Source organism: Schistocerca gregaria, chromosome X (genome assembly GCF_023897955.1).
Source record: "Schistocerca gregaria isolate iqSchGreg1 chromosome X, iqSchGreg1.2, whole genome shotgun sequence".
Lineage (NCBI taxonomy): Eukaryota > Metazoa > Arthropoda > Insecta > Orthoptera > Acrididae > Schistocerca > Schistocerca gregaria.
Window position 1 is genome coordinate 546,688,882 of NC_064931.1, and position 21,220 is coordinate 546,710,101.

General features: G+C 43.3%; 1 protein-coding gene across 4 annotated transcripts in view; it reads right to left on the reverse strand.

The window, feature by feature from the left end:
* LOC126297807 (protein O-linked-mannose beta-1,2-N-acetylglucosaminyltransferase 1-like) overlaps positions 1-21,220 on the reverse strand; it is a 1,990,313-nt gene that overhangs the window by 426,505 nt on the left and 1,542,588 nt on the right. The window lies entirely within an intron of this gene.

A 21,220-nucleotide genomic window follows, 5' to 3' on the forward strand; every position in this document is an offset into this window, starting at 1 on the left:
GGTATTTCGGAAAGTAAAGATACACCGTACGCCAGAGGAACAGGAGAGATTTGGCGAGCAAGTTGGCAACATTGGTGTTAACCTTGAACCGTTAGCTTTCTCCTCGCGGCCGTTCGGCAGTTTAACGTTGCTTCTGGTTGGAGTAGGTCGTGTTTAAAATGGCTGCGCCGATTCAGACTCCCGCCAAATGCAAGGGCGCTCCGTCATACGTTTTCTTCATGCAAAAGGTCAGCGACCAGCGGATATTCACAAAGAAATTGTTTCTGTTTATGGGAACATTATGAATCGACAAAATGTAACGAAATGGTGTCGTCATTTCTCTGAAGGTAGGACTGATGTTCATGACAAACAAAGAACAAGTCGGCCATCTGTGATCTTTGACGCCCTTCTTAGGAGAACGGAGTAAGCAATGCGTGCGAATAGACGTCTCACACTGAAAGAATTGCATCAGATCGTACCAGACGTGTCAATGACAACTCTATATGACATTGTGACTATCAAGTTAGGGTACAGAAAATTGTGTGTGTGATGTCCTTAGGTTAGTTAGGTTTATGTAGTTCTAAGTTCTATGGGACTGATGACCATAGATGTTAAGTCCCATAGTGCTCTGAGCATTTTTTTGTTTTGTTTGAAAATGTGTGTGTGCTGGGTTCCAAAACCGTTAATGGAAGAAGACAAAAAGAAAAGGATGGGCTTTGCACTTCCTCACACGTTATGCTGAAGCAGGTGATGAGTTCCTTAATCACATTGTGACAGGTGACAAGACGTGGGTTTATCACCATACACCTGAATCCAAACAACAATCAATGCAATGGCTCCATTCGAATTCATCAAGAGCCAAGAAATGCAAAACGTCGATTTCAACGAAGAAAACCATGGCTTCTGTTTTTTGGGACAGACAAAGCATTCTTCTGTTGGAATTTATGCCTCCTGGAACGACAATTAACGCTGCTGCATATTGTCAGACTTTAAAACGTCTTCGAAGGGAAATTCAAAACAAACGCAGGGGAATGCTGACAAGTGGAATCCGCTTGCTTCACGACAATGCTCGGCCTCACACAGCGCTCGTAACCAAAGCACTACTCAAACGATTCAAATGGGATGTATTGGACCATCCGCCATACAGCCCGGACCTTGCACCCACCGACATCCATGTCTTCCATTACCTGAAGTCATATCTTGGTGGAAAATCATTCCACGACGATGAAGAGATCAAAGTTGAAGTTGAAATGTGGTTTCGACAACAGGCGGCAACCTTCTATGACTGTGGGATACAAAAGCTTGTGCACCAACTTAACAAACATTTGGATAACGGGGGTGGTTATGTCGAAAAATAACAAATAATCCAGTTAATAAGATGTAGCTGACGTTTTCTGAATAAATGTTCTGTTTAAGGACTACAAGCCATTGTATCTTTACTTTTCGAAATGTCCTCGTACACCTGCATCTTCATCAGTACTCTACACACCATCTGATGACGTGTGGCAGTGGGTACTTATGGTACCAGTAGTTGCTCCTCCCCCCCCCCCCAATCCTGTTCCACTCACGAATGACGCTTTGAAAGAATGGTTGTCTGTAATCCTCTGTATTAACTCTGCTTTCCTGAATTTTGTCGTTGTGTTCTTTTCTCGAGTTGCATGTGGGACGAAGTGATATGTACTTACGTGGATATGGTGTCTGTTCCACTGATGACCTGTAGCTGTCTAGAACGAAATTAGAATCATGTTATTACCTTCAGCTGCTAACGGGTGTTGATATATATCAACGGGGACAGGTGAAAATGAGTGCCCTGACCGGGCCTCGAACCCAGGATCTCCTGCTTACATGGCAGACACACTATCCATCTGAGCCACCGAGGGCACAGAGGATAGCGCGACTGCAGGAACTATCTCGCGCACTCCTCCCACGAGACCCACATTCTCACCTTGTATGTTCACACACTACACTCGTAGTGTCCCACACCAACACACTCATTACTCGTGGAAGACATTCTTACCAAGTCCCGTAAGAGCTCGGGGAATATGTGTGCATCCGCACAGGAGAAGGTTATGGCTCGTGTTACCAGAACTATATACTTATATGGATATGGTGTCTGTTTTTTCGGACATGTCCTATTTCCCGCCAAAATTTCCCAGGGGGTGAGTTACGTCAGAGGGAGTGAGGAAAACCCAGCCGCCGTTTTGAATAAATTATTTGTTCCACAAACAGCTTTGTGCCACTACTACCACTGACATACTCATGGTTTATTCAGAATGAAATTTCCACCACTGTAATAGTAATAGTCTTGTCTTCGGCTTATTCACCATTTTACAATTCAGACCATCCATTCAATTCAAAGAACAGTAATACCAAATTCTAGAACTCCAGCTTCTGGATTACATAGAATCCCCATGGCGTCGTAATGCTGAATGAGTGCTAGTTCAGCTTCAGTGTACGGGAGGAGATTCTTGGCGGTCAAATCGTGACTTCCTACAGAACACGCTGCCTCTTTTGATGGAAGAAATACCGATGCACCTCGACATGGTCTTTTCCTATCGATGTATCGCATAAGAGGGTGTCCAGCTGCCAGGTTCTCTCGATCCTTCGACCTCGATCCTACGCACTTGTTGGATTGTGACAGGTGACGCGTATGTGCAGCCGGCCTGTGCCGTTCAGGGACTGGATCGACACATTCTTGCCACCTGTGATGCTATCCGGTGCAGACTTCTGCATCGGAACTAGAGTTGCAGTCCATATCGTGTGCGGCGATACTTAACCGCTCTTGGAGACCATTTGGAACGCGACCAGTGGCCACATGACTGCGTGCCGTGCACAGGAAGGTACTGTACTGGGTGCTGCGTGGGATAGTGTCCATCATGGACACCATGCATTTCTTGAAGTTCGTTAGGCCTCATTTGTTACTATTTTTCTCGAGGAGTTTTTAATTGCTCAAAATCAGCCTCCATATAGGAGAGAGAAACATTATGGTTTTCAAATGGCTTAATTGTAGTGATTTTCTATATTTGCGGATGTATGTGTTCACGTTTCCTTGCCTGCTAGTCCCTGTCCAGAATGAAATCTAGTGTCATAAACTGGAAAACAGTAAAGACACGATTCTTCAAAAACTGTCTGTTAAATGTTACTCCGTAGCGTCACTGATTTGCTTAATTTTAGACAAGATGTAAGGGTATCTTCAGAATGACTTACGCGAATGAAAAAAGTACTGAACAGACGCATACGCCAGCGTTAATTCGTAAAATAAGTTTTTTTATCATGGATGATATCCAGTGATTGACTAGCCACAGGAAACAGGAACACAGCATTATTTAAAACGCTGTTAATCGGAATCTTGATTTGGGCGGAAAAATTCGTGAGGGCTGCTAATTGCAAAAGCGATCACCATTTAATAGCCAAGCGGAAAGTCGCAGTACGGCGCATTTTGCTGAAGAGGCCGTCAAGAGCGAGGAAGAGGATTACGGGAATTATCTGGGGCTCTCGCTGATAATCGGGGATTCTCCGGTGCACTTTTTTCTTGATATCTCGACGTCAATTTCCAATTCAACGAACTTCGGTCCTTTGAGTTCGTAAAAGAACGATGCCCATTAGAAAAGCGGACGGTCAAGAAATGAAAGACTGTAATTTAGATTTAAAAATTACTTTCATACTGTAACACGGCATACTCGTAATTCAACTCTCTTTTTCCAGCAATACCCCTGGTTCTTGCGCCAACTGTGAAACTTTTGTTGTACACGGACATTCATGTGGCGAACTGCAGTTTCTTCGTGTGTGTGTGTGTGTGTGTGTGTGTGTGTGTGTGTGTGTGACACAGAGAGAGAGAGAGAGAGAGAGAGAGAGAGAGAGGGTGGGGGGGGGGGGGGGGCTATGTGGAACAGATGTATGCATCGCTGGGCTGGGTGGCTAATGACTTTATAGCACAATAAAATGACCACTTTAACAGTTGAGGAACACCGCCAGAATCAAACAAAATTTGAAAACAGGCACCACACTCTACATATCTCATGCAATAAATAAGTAAACACCTTCCTGTGACACTGAGAGCTGCATTATTGCTAGTCTCTTAAAATGTAGCACAACTATATTTGCATGGCACAACCATCGCAGACTGGAGGGTACAGCGTCCACTCCTCAAGAGTGAAACGTCAAGCATCTGAAGACAATGTGTTATATGCAGACGGGCAAAAATATGTAATTCTGTTAGGGAAGCGAGGAGAATGTACTTATTTTGCGACTAAAGCCCTATAATTTGCCTAATGTATTTTTATTTATCACTAAGTTGCGGCTACTGTCACCATAATATCAAAACTTAGAACTCGTAGAACAAATTTCATTGTGATTCAGTGTCAGCTGCAACAGATTATATGCCTAGGCATTAACCAATCTAGAAGTCTTTTTTCGCAAATGTTCAGTATGACTGCAGACTTATTTACGGATTTTGTTGTTCTTAATAATGAGAACAATGTAAGCCAAAGCCAATTCAAAAAATTGCTCTAAGCACTATAGAACCTAACATCTAAGGTCATCAGTCCCCTGACGGCCTGGGTGGCCGAGCAGTTCTGGGCGCTACAGTCTGGAACCGCGCTACCGCTAAGGTCACAAGTCCGAATCCTACCTGGGGCATTGATGTGTCTGATGTGCTTAGGTTAGTTAGGTTTAAGTAGTTCTAAGTTCTAGGGGACTGATGACCTGAGCAGTTTAGTCCCATAGTGCTCAGAGCCATTTGAACCATTTCATCAGTCCCCTAGACTTAGAAGTACATAAACCTAACTAACCTAAGGACATAACACACATCCATGCTCGAGGGAGGAGCCGAATTTTCGACCGTAGCAGCAACGCGGTTCCGGACTGAAGCGTCTAGAACCGCTCGGCCACAACGACTCCAAACTTGCTATGCAACATTGACAGACGTATCATATTTAGTATGCGTTTGAAGAATTTCAGAATAGGTTATAGATTTTAAGAAATAGAAAACGTACTGAGAACCTGTTTATGTGAAATCTCAATACTATTTTACAGTTCGTCGCAGTTCCCTTTGCAACCGAAAACGTCTGATGGCTCTGTGTTGTAAAAACATCCAGAAACGTTGTACCTTCAGTTCACGATGTGTCTTTTCGTGTTACCCGCCAATGTCAAAAACTACTACAAATGTGAATATAGAAAGTTTTCGTATGTATCTGAACTTCACATATCTGCCAGTAAAATAATATTTACACATTTCATACAAACTATAATTTCTCAGTCAGGTACATTGCAGATGATAGGTACATATTGTAAAGCAGTAGCATTAGTATTATGTTGATCAATAAACACAGTGTTTCAGTAGTTTGGAGTCTTATTGTGCAAAAATTTATGCTTCTTTTCTTCCTCTCCTCTCACTTTCCGATTTTATTGATATTTTCCTTGTTTTTTCCATTCATCCTCTTATACAGCAACTCGCAAGCCTCTCTCCTGCTGCCTAAATGAAAAATTTACCTGTCGGACGAGACGAGACAAAGCGCGCATGATCATTTTTGCTGAATGGGCTTAGTAAGGCTGCACATCCTCTTTTTCTTTCCTGCTCGCAGAACCGGAGCGTCGTTTGTATGTCGAAATGGCTCCTTTGTTAAGAGTGACCGCCGCCTAGGTGAGCTGGCCGGCTCTTTAACAGGCTGACTTATTTATCGCCGTTCTTTGTGAGACGGGCTGTTCGCTGCAGCCGGCGGCGTCCGCTCCCAGCCTGCGCTTCTCAAACAACGTGCTGCACATACAGTCGTCTTCCGGACTAATAATTGAAAAACTACCACTTCCTTCTGACCAGAGGTGACATTTACTGACCCTGTCGTATATACCCACCTCTGCTTTCTATATATCTCCTGAAATTAAAGGCCACAGAGAACTTTTCATCTTAAAGATATTTTTGTCCCAATTTCATTCTTTATGAAACCATTGATCCCCCGTTATTCATTTATCCGTGCAGCAGTTAATGCTATTTTTGCTGTCTCCACGAGAGAGGAGAGTAGAAAGCTACAGGATCCTCCTAGATTCTTCTATGAGGACAGTTCCGCGAAATTTAGTAACTAACTTTGCCCTCGATGATGAGAATCGGCCAGCTTGGATTTATCAGTGTCTCTGTAACACTGCCTCGTGCGTCGAGCTGGAAGTACAGTCACATAAATAAGTCATTGAAGAGATCGACGAAAAAATGTTTCATCTTTGCGCCAAAGCGCGGACTGTACTGTGGAGAAGCCAGACTGTGTCCTGTAAAAGGTGTGCAGTGAAATTTGCGTCCATGAAAGATCGAGGAAAAGTCCACTGATCCTCCTGTCCGAAGTACGCAGCTTGTTCGGTAGGTAAAAGAGCCGATGGCTCTTACGTGGTGTACTGATGCAGAGGACCGAACATACTCCAACAAGAACAAAGATGCCAAAGATTTTACAATCGGAAGTGATCATAATTGATTTTATTTTCGTTCTGACACATTCACAATTGTTTTTTCTTGTGACCAGTGTCGCGTTGCCCGAACAGTGTGGTTCCAGGTTACAGCTGGTGCCTCACGAAGGCGCCACAGGTTTAAGACAGTCGGTGCCAGAAGCAGCCGCGAATGAAAGATGTCGGCGAAGACACGGCCTCGAGAGGTTCCATACGCCGTCGCTGCTAGATGTCTACCCACGTCAGAGCGCAGCGCAGCTCGCATTCGTTATGGAGTCGTGCATTAAGAAAGCGGCATCAACCTAGTTGCGATGCGACAGAGTGACAGTAATAAATATACATTCTCATTCAAAAGTGGACATGGAATGCATCAAGAATTCTGTATTAAAGAGTAGTAGTAAAATGAACAAATGTTTTGTGTGTGTTGTAGCACCCATTCGACGTCCTCCTGAAGTAAATCTAGGCTTGCGAGGGCACACAGAGACTGGATCTTCAGAAACTACAATAGACAACGTAAAAATCAAATTACAGACACAGAATTTAAAAATCGCATCTCTTCTACTTGATATATGTACTTTAAAGTAAACAAAATAAAATATGGTCCATACCAGTGATCAGAGTATAGTATATGTAATGTACGTAAAGTGCGATGTCATGCTAACTACAAGGTCATCATTATGCTCGTAAATAAGTGACGTAAGCTGAACACAGCTTCTCTTCCCATTCCTAGCACTACATGCGTTTATTCTCTATATGTGACTTCAGAATATGAATACAATTTACTTTATAACTATAATTCCATGTGCCATTGTCATTATTGTCAAGCGAAAAGCAAATGAGCATCATAAAATTATATGTTAGGTAAGATATACTTTAAAAAGATAGAGCTTACATCATGAAACGACTTACGTATTAACAAACAAGAACAATAATGATGTCTCAGGTGTTACTAAAATTAACATTATAATTTTCTTAATAATTTTCTGGCCAGAAGATTCTACGAAGTGTAACTATACAAAATCATTAGCGATGAACTTTTTAAACACTCAGGGGAAACAATTTCACACGTCTCACGATATTTAATTTTCTCTATCTCGGAATATTTTTATATTTTCACGATAAAATATGTGCAGCATACATCTACAAAAGTCGAGAACGTTCATACTTTTTTTTTTCAGGTGAGCTTTGTCTGTGCTATTAACTTTTCCCGCAGTTGAAGTAAAAACTAAATTTTCCCGAAAATTTCTTGTATTTTATTTTTATTTTTTTGCTTAACGACTGCAAGAATTTTTTTAGAAAGTAGTTCATCAGACTCTAGACTAAAAATAGAAAAATCTTATATTTTTCGGAATATTTAATAACATTTAAAATTACCACTAACTGGAAACGCAGTAAGTAGGTGAGGTGGTCTTGACCCACATAGTTTCGGGATGACCAGCACATTAAAATGTGACGTACATGAAATACCGTTTCGCACTCGCTCAGTGTACCTGAAACAGTCCGTGTGCGCGCCGGCCGCTGTGGCCGAGCGGTTCTATGCGCTTCAGTCTGGAACCGCGCGACTGCTACGGTCGCAGGTTCGAATTCTGCCTCGGGCATCGATGCGTGTTATGTCCTTAGGTTAGTTAGGTTTAAGTAGTTCTAGGGGACTCATGACCTCAGATGTTAAGTCCCATAGTGCTCAGAGCCATTTGAGCCATTTCCGTGTTCGCAAAGGTCTCAGCTGAAGCGGTTTAGACGGCATGCTTTTTGCGTTTAATGCACAGAATTTGAATTGTGCCAAAGCAGTGTGGAGTAGCAAACTCATCTCGATAAGTTTATGTGTGGACGGATGATTACTGGATACGAGGCAAACCACATTCAGCGCGAGATAAGTCGTGACCCGTACGGTGATTTCGTGGCAGTGGCGAAGACTCTATGGGGGAGGAAAGATTAAATTGTAGGACGGACAAGGTCAAGCAAGTGCGACAACTCAGCAACAGGCATCTGGTTTAGTGTGAGGAGACGCGGGAACAGTGGATAGCGTTCTGTTCAACGATGAGGCCTTGTGTACCCTGGAGAATCATTGTCGGCGACTGTTGATATGATGCGCCTCTGGGACTCAAAACATTTATGTCAATATTGTAGAATATATGTATATGGTGTCGTTGGTGTTCTCGCCAGTGGTCGAATGTGCACACCAATACAATTGTTCGCTAGTATTTGTGTAGCAGCTGCGGCCCATGCGGATCACAGCCTGATGGACGAAAAGGGCTGATCACATAGCGCTGGCTTGGTGGACAGGTATCTGCAACACGAAGTCATCATGAGTCTAGACTGGACAGTTAGCTCCTTAGGCATAAATCTTATTATTAAGAATTCATGAGGCGCTCTAGCCACCACTGCAGTAGACCGCAGACTTCCAATAGGTGTTTGCCGAGCAATGGACACATCATCCTGGACTACGTAAACCACGGTGTGGGGAACTGGCTTGCCATGTCATAGCATTATACTTCTATACTAGCATTCTGTATACAACCGAAGGACTGCCACAATACGGAAGTGCAATCTAGGCCCATTGCCGGGTCTCCTATATATTTTGTGTCTGTGTCATTGTGTCACGTAGCATAATGTTGCCAAGGGACCTTTTAGTGCGCATGTTATCGCCGTGCGTCTTATTGTTTCGTCGGTCTTGATGATCACTTAACTTAGAGGCAGGTGTGTATTATTCACACATAACAATATGACGACAAATTGAGGTTGTGGTTTGTCCATCATCTAGTCAAACGCTATAACACCTTCACGTTTTGTGAAGTAGAAATTTGAAAACAGTTGAGTATCTAGAGACCATGCTACTAGCACCGTCAGCTATGGAAAACCACCGTCCTTTGTTAGGCACCATCCTATACAAAGGTTTCTCGCGTTATGGCAGGATGGCTTGTCCAGTCCACTCACTCTATAGTTGAGAAAAGTAGACAGTGTTCAAATTAAATTTCTAACGCCGTCTGTAAACGAATTACTGTCACGACCTCAACTCTTAAAACTTTTACCGTAGTGCGCTATTTTCTTGCGTTGAATTTAATACGACACTAATCAGTGTTTAATTACACGTTGACAAGAAGGACAGAATCGAAACAAAGTGGAGAGGTGAGCTCCCACAGTGCTACTTAAATAATAGGAATCCATATCTGTTTCCACACTATTTAACTTCATTCACTGTAAAAGAATATAGGCACACAACTGTTTCAGCTATTTTCTGAAACTTTTTTCTAAATACTTTCATTGGGTATTAAAGCTTTTGCTCAGTTGTAGTTCTCTAGATTCCGGCAAACACAGTGGAAAATAAAGAAATGAAAAAAAGATGCTTTACTTTGTAATGGCTCATATTACGAGGAGAGACAGACAATTTGATGAAATTTCTTCATTGTAAAAGAATATGGACGCGTGATTCGATCTTTGGTCCGACATTCCTCAGTGTTTCATAAAACTAAAGTAGACTTTTCAGTAGAGACTCAGTACTGAGTTCCGTGGGGCAGGGCAAAATACGTCAGGCACCCCAACTTGAAGCAGAGTCTACAAAATTAGAGTATGACGCTTTCACCGCTGACCCACTGGGCTAACTCGCTAGGGGCTGCAAGTCTTTTATCCGCAAAAATTAAAACATTGTAAACCAACACTTTAACCCGTTCGTACGCTGGAGCTCTGATTGTTGGCTTAGGCCTAATCTGAATTTTCGTCTGCTGAAATCGGGCCTTGTCATTTTCGTTCCATAGACTAATCACATAGATGACCACATTTTAATACAATCTGTTGCAGTCGTTGTTGTTGTGGTCTTCAGCCAAGGACTGGTTCGACGCAGATGTCTACGCTACACTAACCTGTGCAAGCGTCTTCTGCACTGCATAACTACTGCAATACTCATACATCTGATCTGTTCACCGCATTCATCCGTTTGTGTCCTGCTACAATTTTTACCTTTCACACTTCCCTCTATTGCTAAAGTAACGATTCTTTCATGCCTCAGAATGTGTGTCTTATTAATCGATCCCTCCTTTTATGTAAACTGTACCATAAATTTCCTTTTCCTCAATTCGATCCAGTATCTCTTTATTTGGTATTCGTTCTATCCATATGAGTTTTAGTATTCTCCTGTAGCACCACATTTCAAAAGCTTCTATTCTCTTCCAGAAAATGTAAGGGGCAATCAAATGAAAACGAGACAGATGGAAAAAAATAGTTAACTGTTTATTATTTCAAAAGTATTCGTCATAACCGCTGTTATATCTGTACCATTGTGAGACAAGACGGTCAGTGCCTTCATGGAAAAATGTTTGCTGTTGCCTAGGGAACTATGATTGTACCCAGGCGTGCACCTCTTCGTCCGAAGCAAATCGACTACCACGAATGTCTTTCTTTATGACTCCAGAAATATGGAAATCGCAAGGTGAGAGATCGGAAATTAATGTTCGGGCTTCCTAACCAAACTTCTCCAGCCTACTGGAAACAGCCTTGTTAGCACTCCGTCCCGAACAGTAACAATAATTACTTAAATGATAATCATTATTATTACCGAACGCTTTAACTGCAAAAAAAAAAAACAGACGAAAATCGTAGTACTGAGCTTGCCATTTAACTCTTAATCACGAAGTAATCATTACCGCAGATACAACGATGGATATCCGAATCGGCGCAGGTAATTGGGATTTACGCAGGAAAGACAATTTCCCACTAACGACCGGTTTCGTATCAAGTTTTAAATAGTGAAACATGATAACTGATTCTTATCATACGAAGTCGGTCGTTCATAAATGCTAATGTGCAAGTGAGACTGAGTACTACATAATATAATCTGACCACTTGCTGTTGCTCCGTATCACCGAGGCAAAAGACGAAATAAGTATCTACACGTCTTTCTTCACGAATCACCAACGTATGTGGGAAATTTCTTCTTAGTTCGTGATCCGCAACAGGCGACCTCCCTTTGTTAGATATCCTATGTCGATAGCCTACGAGAGTTCAAGGCTATCGAGACCAGACATAAAACTTAGTTAGCCTTTATTTACTTAAAACACTCGTATACTCCAAACATACTCCTGTTACTTGAAAACATCTCCTCGAACAACCATTATCCTGAACCCTAGACCAGGGGCTAATCTCAACATGTCTGGAAGCCGAGTTTTTGTTCCAAATATTATTTAGGTTGTATCCTCCATGAGGTAAAACCCTCACTCTGCACATTCTCCTTTCGAGAGTTTTTCCTCACATTCATCGTGTTTGTCACTATTATGCTCACTAATTAATTCAAAATAAGTTTCGCCACCACTAAAAAACTGAAGAACCTTTGCACTCAGACGACGGAACCACGCGGTGCTGATTGACTGCTGCGTCGTCCCGTGTCTACTGAATTACCAGATGTATTGGAGGCACACGTAGTTAGCACCATCCTCTTGCAGGCGTAATATCCGGTTCTGAAACCAAATCCGCTAACTGTCCTTTAATTTCTCGGGTGTCCCTTTGGAGTCCGTAGGTCCCCGTTTCTTTTCTCCACTAACGATAAAATCCTTGTCAGTGCCGAGAATCGAATCCGCATCTTCCGTGTGGCAGTCAGACACGTTGATCTGTCGGCCGTGGAAGCAGACCTCCACTACCAGTGTCTCCGTCAAATGCTTCAACGGTTATAAAAGCGTCATCAGTTAGTTGATGTAACCTTTGTTCTGCTGCTCGTCCCTCGTCCTTTTTTCATTTGTTTTAATAATAGTTTCAAAACACCCTCTAAATATTTATGAAAGCGTGTTTGTCTACTTTTGATATGCAAAAATGTACAAGAGGCAACAATGACGGTAATTTTTTAGTAGAATACACACGAAACCCATTTACGTTGCAAGAACAGTACTCCCTGGTATACTTCACGCGCTTGTACGCTAAACGTGCTTGCGTGCTGAGACCTGTGGTGTGTGCCGCCACGTAGTGGAGTGCGAAAGGAGCGGATTGCGGGGGTGGCCTGGAGGAGTGGGGAGTGGGGGGAGAGGCAGGATGCAGAGTGGGCGGCAACGCTGGCCCATGACTAACTGCCACTCGTTGTTATGAAGTTATATTCAATTTAAAATCTTTGCCGCCTGTGACAGCCCAGCTCACTAACGCCTGCGTAACACGCACCGACCCCAAAGCCTCCGTGACTTACCGCTGAAGCCTGCCCACGTTGCATGACTGGCTGATACCACTCGCTCCGGAGAAATACTTGCTCGTATTTAGTTTTCTTAGGCAAATAAATCCGTGTCCGTAATACAACACGCCACTAACAGCCTGGTGATATTTTGTTGTGCTCTCGTACATCTGTTAAGTCCCCCGCCGCAGTTTTCTGTCTATATGTGAGGGCTCGCCTCAGGAACTACTGTAGGGGTTTTGATACGCTTTTCAATACTAGGTAAACTAAATCACCGGGAAAATTTGTGTATATAATTTATTACCGCTACGCCCGAAAAGTCGTGCGGCCGTAGATCCCTAGCTCACTGAGCTACTCTTTTTCATTTTTTCCTCCTCGTTTGCACAATTTTCGATCATTGATCTGAAATGAACTCTTTGTGCCCATGCCGCCCTAGGCGGCCGCCTGATCTTGGCTAATGATAGAAACGGCCCGGTTGATTATCTCCTAAACTATAAATCCAAATGTCATAGGAACTTTAAAAAACAAATCACAATTCCTAATCATCTCCGTTACTCGCAATGGAGAACTCTACTTAAAATAAAAGAAGATATAAACAAAGTGTAGCTGCGGATCTTCTAATTCAAAAAACTTAAACGAAAGTTGATAAAAATTTAAAATTAATGATAAAAATTTTATTTGGTAGCAACTGTTTGCTTGCTTCATCAGTTCACTGGGGGAGAAGCATACACTATGAGATCAAAAGTATCAGGACAACCTCAAAAAACATACATTTCTCATATTAGTTGCATTGTGCTGCCACCTACTGCCAGGTACTCAGTAGTCATTAGACATCGTGAGAGAGCAGAATGGGGCGCTCCGCGGAACTCACGGACTTCGAACGTGGTCAGGTGATTGGGTGTCACTTGTGTCATACTTCTGCACGCGAGATTTCCACACTCCTAAACATCCCTAGATACACTGTTTCCGATGTGATAATGAAGTGGAAACCCGAAGGGATACGTACAGCACAAAAGCATACAGGCCGACCTCGTCTGTTGACTGACAGAAACCGTCGACAGTTGAAGAGGGTCGTAATGTGTAATAGGCAGACATCTATCCAGACCATCACACAGAATTTCCGAACTGCTTCAGAATCCACTGCAAGTATTATGACAGTTAGACGGGAGCTGAGAAAACTTGGATTTCATGGTCGCGCAGCTACTCATAAGCCACACAACTCGCCGGTAAATGCCAAACGACCCGTCTCTTGGTGTAAGCAGCGTATACATTGGACGATTGAACAGTGGAAAAATGTTGTGTGGTGTGACGAATCACGGGACGCAACGTGGCGATCCGATGGCAGGATGTGGATATGGCGACTGCCAGGTGATCGTCATCTGCCAGTGTGTGTAGTGCCAACAGTATAATTCGGAGGCGGTGGTGTTAAGGTGTGGTTGTGTTTTGCATGGATGGTACTTGCACCCCTTGCTGTTTTGCGTGGCACCATCGCAGCACAGGCCTGCGTTAATGTTTTAAGCATCCTCCTGCTTCCAACTGTTGAAGAGCAATTCGGGGATGGCGATTGCATCTTTCAACACAATCGAGTACCTGTTCATAATGCATGATCTGTGGCGGAGTGGTTACAAGACAATGACATCCCTGTAATGGACTGGCCTGCACAGAATCCTGTCCTGTATCCTATAGAACACCAACACGGTGAGGATGTAAACAGCTCCATCCGCACCGCTTTGCTGTCAAACTTAGAGTGATCATTCTGCTAAAGAGACAGTGCTTTAAGTAAAGTAAACAACAATATGATACTTCCTGGCAGATTAAAACTGTGTTCCCGACCGAGACTCGAACTCAGGACCTTTGCCTTTCGCGGGCAAGTGCTCTACCATCTGAGCTACCGAAGCACGACTCACGCCCGGTACTCAAAGCTTTCCTTCTGCCAGTACCTCGTCTCCTACCTTCCAAACTTTACAGAAGCTCTCCTGCGAACCATGCAGAACTAGCACTCCTGAAAGAAAGGATATTGCGGAGACATGGTTTAGCCACAGCTTGGGGGATGTTTACAGAATGAGATTTTCACTCTTCAGCGGAGTGTGCGCTGATATGAAACTTCCTGGCACATTAAAACTGTGTGCGCGACCGACTCTCGAACTCGGGACCTTTGCATTTCGCGGGCAAGTGCTCTACCATCACTAGAGTCGTGCTTCGGTAGCTCACATGGTAGAGCACTTGCCCGCGAAAGGCAAAGGTCCCGAGTTCGAGTCTCGGTCGGGCACACAGTTTGAATCTGCTAGGAAGTTTCATATCGGCGCACACTCCGCTGCAGAGTGAAAATCTCATTCTGTAAACAACAATACTTTGTATTATATGATACGATAATGTTCGTTGCAAAATTGGTATCTAGTAATTTATGATTCTCTTGTTCACAAATATGTAATGTAGAGTGATTATCTGTGCTGCACATTCCCAGAGAAGTAGGTCAACGTCTAATTGCACAGCGGTCTCGTGAATAGGGTTCTTGATATAGTTCCTCAAGAAAACTTCAAGAATGTCGAATCCGCGAAGACTGGTGACCAAGGATATGTCCCACTTTCATATATCAAGGACAGACAGAGACTTTGAAACGCAGGTCTCAGATCAGTTGAGTAGGCAGCGGAAGCGGATCAGGTATGACAAAAGAATTTTAATTTTTTGAACGGTTTAGTGACTGGATTCTTCTTTCCCAGTTGCCCGTATCACCTCATTTAGCAGCAGAAAAGAGTAATTTTCGATTCAGTCTTCAGATGAGTGACGCCACTTACACTAACACGTAACAAATTTTTAAGTGCATATAGTTTTAAAAAACCGCCATGATGGATTCACCTGTTTGCAGATATCTTCTAGAAATGTAATGAGTCGATATAAGACATTTTTACTTGCCCTACAGAAGCTGCACTATTCCCTAACAGTAGTGCCTATATTGAAAACTACACCTCTTGCGTTCCTTAAAGATCCCTTCCGGTTACCTCTGCATATTCTGCTGTAAGAGATGACGATGGCGTCTGATTTGCGAACATTATCCGTGCTGGCTCAGGTGGATTTTCAGCAAGCGATAGTCCTCCTTAGGTGGAACCAGTGCTCAGGTCCAATTCTACTGGCAGCCACCTTATCTTGGTAAGGAACGCACAGGCAGGAATGTGGCGATCAGCATCAAAAATACGAGGATAATCTTGCTATGTTAGTCCAGACAGCAAAGGACGTCTTAAGGAAATAAGCGAAACATGTCTGAAGCTCAAGTAAAATACATATTTTTCGTGTGGGTCACACGACTGTCAGATGTGTAACAGTGCTGCTGGCCATAAAAATAACAACACCAGGAACGATGGGAAACAACTAAATTGTACTTGTTGTGCGCATACACTACACAGTACAGTAGTAACAATATATCAATAAGAAGAGCGGCGCGTTTCGCCACAGGGTTATTTGGTAAGCGTGATAACGTTACGGAGATGTTTGCCGGGCTCAAGTGGCAGACTCTGCAAGAGGTGCTGTGCATCGCGGTGTTGCTTGCTGTCCAGGTTTCGAGAGGGTGCGTTTCTGGATGAGGTATCGAATATACTGCTTCCCCCTACTTGTATCTCCCGAGGAGATCACGGATGTAAAATTAGAGAGATTCGAGGGCACACGGAGGTAATGACAGTGGCACATAAAGTGCCCTCCGCCACACACCGTTGGGTGTCTTGCGGAGTATAAATGCAGATGTAGATTGGGGGATGTACAGGGTGCACAGAGCTGCCACGCCTAGCAGCAACACTGGCTGTATCCCAACAAGGCACTGAGTTGAAGGGGGCTTAGATGACAGATATGGCTGAATCAATCCATGCTGCATCAAGTCTATGCCAGAGTTTTTCAATCGTAATGGCTGCCGAGAGAAGATGTGCCAGCCTCTAATCAACACTGGGGAACGTGCTGGTCAAGGCAATAGTCTGACATCCTCTTTATCAAGATCTAAAGACAACGTTACAAAGACCTCAATGACAGAGCACAGCCACCGACCCCAGCAAGCCAGAAATATAAAGCTTGCTGTCCAAATTGTCGGCCATGCAAAGCACGGGTGATCGTTTTATGTACTCAGCGGCAGGTTTTGGGCCCGTAAAAGCATGAAAAAGACAATTTGGAAACACTCGTTCTCCTCGAAGCCTCAGCACATGAGTACATCCATCTTGATGCTGTGCGCAGAATGGGAACTCCCTTGCAGAGATGATGTAATGACAACTCTGTGTGCAGTGTTGTTGGATGCACCAGTATTGGCTCGCCTCTGTCTGTTGCCACGTCAGGGGAAGCCACAACAAAGGTTGCTGTGCTGATGGTCCGTGGGTTCCAGGCGTCGTCGCAATGTCAGCAATGTCTTGCTGCAAAAAGGCCCATTCCCTGGCGCTAGTACGTGGCCTATCGGTACAATCCCGCATGGCCGAGCATACAACGTCTGACCTCTCGGGCGCTAGTCGCATGGGGTCGCTGAGCTCCTGTAAGGTGTTCAGTATAGGTCTCCTGAAATTATCGGTTCCAACCAACATGTGCGGCAATATCACAAAACGATACACCGCAGTCTCGATACGCCACAATGTTGCTGCTGTTGTATTTTGGCGCCTGCTGGTAGACGTTTCTCCATCTTGGACGAGGAATAATACAATCTTCTCATTTCTGAACGAGACGTGTGCTGCAGAATCATTCCTGATTTGAGAAGACGCTACACCTACCTACAACTTGCAGTTGCGGCCATGTGTCCACACATTACCTGTTGCCCAGGGGAAATAAAAATTAATGCCTTGCTCTTATCACATGTACTTGGAGGTACTAACAAACCTAAAAACATGCCGCTCCTTATAGCTGTAACTGGCAGTCTGCAAATGAAATAAATCACGCAAGCAAGCATGCAGTATATGCCAGTTTGACGTTTGTTGCATGCTGTCTTCATCATGTTGCAATTTTAATGGTGAGGATTGTATACAGGGTGTAATGGGTATAATTTCAGTTATTTTTATATGTGGTACCTTAATATGTACACGCATATAGCTGGCTGTTTTTTCTCTGCATCGAACAATCTTCCCATAAACATGTCAAAAACTTTACAACCTCATGTCTTCTGCACGGTCATAATGGCGCCACTAAGTGGACTATACCTGTCAGTATAGACTAAACGTCTGTCATATGGCCTCAGTCTGCAATAATATACGACGATGTTCGGAATCCATCTCATTCCACGGTCCACATTTAGTGACTAAGAACCCATAGACGGCGTAATTTCCTCTCCTTGTCGGTCAAATTTCAGCGCTGAAAATTACCTTCATCACCAGACGACTGCCTCACAGCCGAACATATCTCCAATGGCGTAATTATTGACAATGATGGGTGTTATATGGAACTACATTTAGAGGAAGATTCTTAATGCACGTCCGATAATTATGGTAGTTGCAGTACCGTTTGGTTATAATTAGAGTACAACTGATTACGGAGGTCCAGTGTGGGCTGTAATTATCGTATGGCAGCGAAACTTGGTAGATATGCTAATGCGTTAATCTCGAACCGAATTACGCCGGATAAAACAGTTTCAATTTTGGCCATCAGGTGCATATCTGGTGTTATATGGCGTCTCATTGTCTTTTCCGGTGCTCATATTGAACAAATTGTGTTAAAGGGCGTTAATAATAAAATGAAAATTATGCCTTTCTTAATTGTTTGGCCTTTTCTGTCCACATCCCGTTCCTAAGCGACTACATATGGAAACGTTTCCATGCGTGTTTCTTGCATTCACAACGCCGGATTTGCACCTAGTGGCCAAGTTGCAACTAATTTCTGATTAGCGCATATCGATTCCGCATTAACACATTAGAATATCTTACCAAGTTTCGCTGCCAGACGATAGTTACAGCCCTCAAAAAATGGTTCAAATGGCTCTGAGCACTATGGGACTTAACATCTATGGTCATCAGTCCCCTAGAACTTAGAACTACTTAAACCTAACTAGCCTAAGGACATCACACAACACCCAGTCATCACGAGGCAGAGAAAATCCCTGACCCCACCGGGAATCGAAACCGGGAACCCGGGCGTGGGAAGCGAGAACGCTACCGCACCACCACGAGATACGGACTACAGGCCTCAGTGGACCTCGGTGATTAGCTACACTTTAATTGTAACTACCCGGTACATGTTTCAGACTGAGCAGACGGATGTGTCAAGATGCAGTAATACGTGTGCTAACGCTACCTGAGTCCGCCTTTGCCGTTCTAGGTGACGAGAACTTTGTGCACCCCTGCACATTATTTAGCTGGGTCACGGGGCGGGCAGCGCTTCCGCCGCGGCAGGAACAAAGCAATCACAAATCATGTCGGCGCTATTAACTGTAGGAAGCCAAGCCGCCCCAATTGAAAAAGACCGACCGGCCATGCAAATGGAACGAGAATGTCCGAGGCGAAGGTCGGAGGGCCGCATATATCTTACGGACAAGATGAAGCACATCACCTGACCACCACTGCCAAATATGGCCTTAGCTCGACTGCCGCTTTTCGTTAGGCTTCCGAAGGAGCTTCCTTTGTGAATTCTTAACATGGCTCGCTTGAAAATCAATACCATTCCGGTTGCTAATGTTCAAGGGGCACCCGTTCACTTTACAGAGCTATGTAAAATCATTGCCGAAAAGACGTCAAAAATCAAACTGTACTAAATAATTCGATACCAGTTGCTTTACTTCTCATTAAAAAAGTTTACAGAGTACCGATGAACTCGGTAACTCAGTGTTTCGTAGATAACTATTTGTGATAGGTTTGTCATACAGTGCAGTGTAGTTAGCTGAGTTAACGATTTTTTTCTTTGGTAAAAACTGACGGACAGATATCGCAGTACAAAAAAATCGTACACTGAATTCTTTCAGTATTGGTACCAAAACTGGTATCTTTCAATGTATATACATTTGGATTCTGAAAACTACGAATAACTGTTGACGACAGACAGACAATAAAGAGACTGCTACAGAAACAGCTTCATTTATTTAGAACTGGCAAATACGCAACAAGATTCACATAAGTACCACCAAGACTGAAGCCACCTAGTTAAGAAATGCTAAATTATAATAAGGGAAAGACAAAAGTTGACAGAAACAAAGCTCCATTGTTAGCTGGAACAAAAATACCTGTACAGCGAAGTACTGAATCCAATTTTTGTTGTCAGTGCGGAACTCAATCACGAAACGAAAATTATTTTATGTAAAGCAGCTTTTATGGATGTACGACATGAGCACAACATTTGACACACGATAATAGCAGAAAAAGCTCTAAAAAGTTCACAATCTACAGTAAAAATACAGAAAGAGCTAGAAATCTATCACTTACTCCTTGGTAAAAATATGTATGTTAAGGATATGGCAGATGAGATGATTATCACTAAATGGCAATCCGATAAACTTGAAATAGAGGTATATACCGTCAGAGAGGGTTCAACGACTCCTTGTGTGCTTCCTCTTTCTGTTAGCGAAAAAGCGTGCAGAAAGCAATCTCGTACAAGTACCATCAGATGAAAAGTCAAGAAATGTAAGAACGTTTCTGTCATCATATAGAACAAATCCTAGAACAAAAGCGAATAAAGAACAGCCGTTGGCTGGCAGGATATGTTTTAATGTGACAAAAGCAGTAACATGAAATTGCTAAGTGGTGCGAAATGCGGCACGAACTACTGATCAACAACTCCACATCTTAAGTCTTACATGCAAAAGAATGACAATTCCGTTCAGAATCATGTCTTTGCACAACGTCTAGATGTGCCACCTAAATTTGTGTGTCGAGAGTCTTAAGTCGAGTGTTTCTAGAAATTATGCAAGTGTCTACGAATGCCTTGGACGACGTAATTCTTAAAAAAAATTGACGAAAACAACCAGGTCTACTTTTGTGTGTGTGTGTGTGTGTGTGTGTGTGTGTGTGTGTGCGCATGTTAGCACCTGTACATTGTTTTGTTAGTGTTCTTACTTAAATTTCATTATACACAGGGACTTCAGAAAGTTAAACATGTCATTCCACGCTAAGACCATTGTGCAGCAGGGGTGGCGCATTATCAGAAGAGATTACGTGTTCGGGATTTCCTACAGAGCCAGTTCTGTTACGGTACGGATAACAGCTGCATCACAGTGTGCGAGTGAAATATCGCTCCGACTGGAAACTTACTGCAAAGTTGAAATGCTTGGAACAGTGTGATTCTTGTGGGCAAAATGTAAAGAGCGAGAGTCATCGAAAGTTAAGTTTTCCTGCACGACAATGCAACATCACACACGGCGCACACAACACAAGGTTTGCTTCAACGTTTTCGATATCCAGTCCAGATTTTGCACGATGTCATTTCCATCATACCGGCATGCTGAAGGAACATTTGGAAGGAACGAGCGGTTCTCGAAAGGCTCCGTGATGAAGGAGTTGATTTAGATCGTCGAGGAACTGAATGTTTGGTTGAACATTCCGACCGTTGTTTACAGAGCCTTGGTGACTATGCTGAAAAATGCTGTCATGTATCTGTGTCACTTTGAGTTGTAGTGCAGCATTTACCAAAAGTTACTTGGCCTACCGTAGTAATGTGTAACTTACTTTTTTAAGCTCAGTCGTACATTGCAACGAGTAATGAAGTACTTATCATTTTCCGTCTGTCTTTATGTCA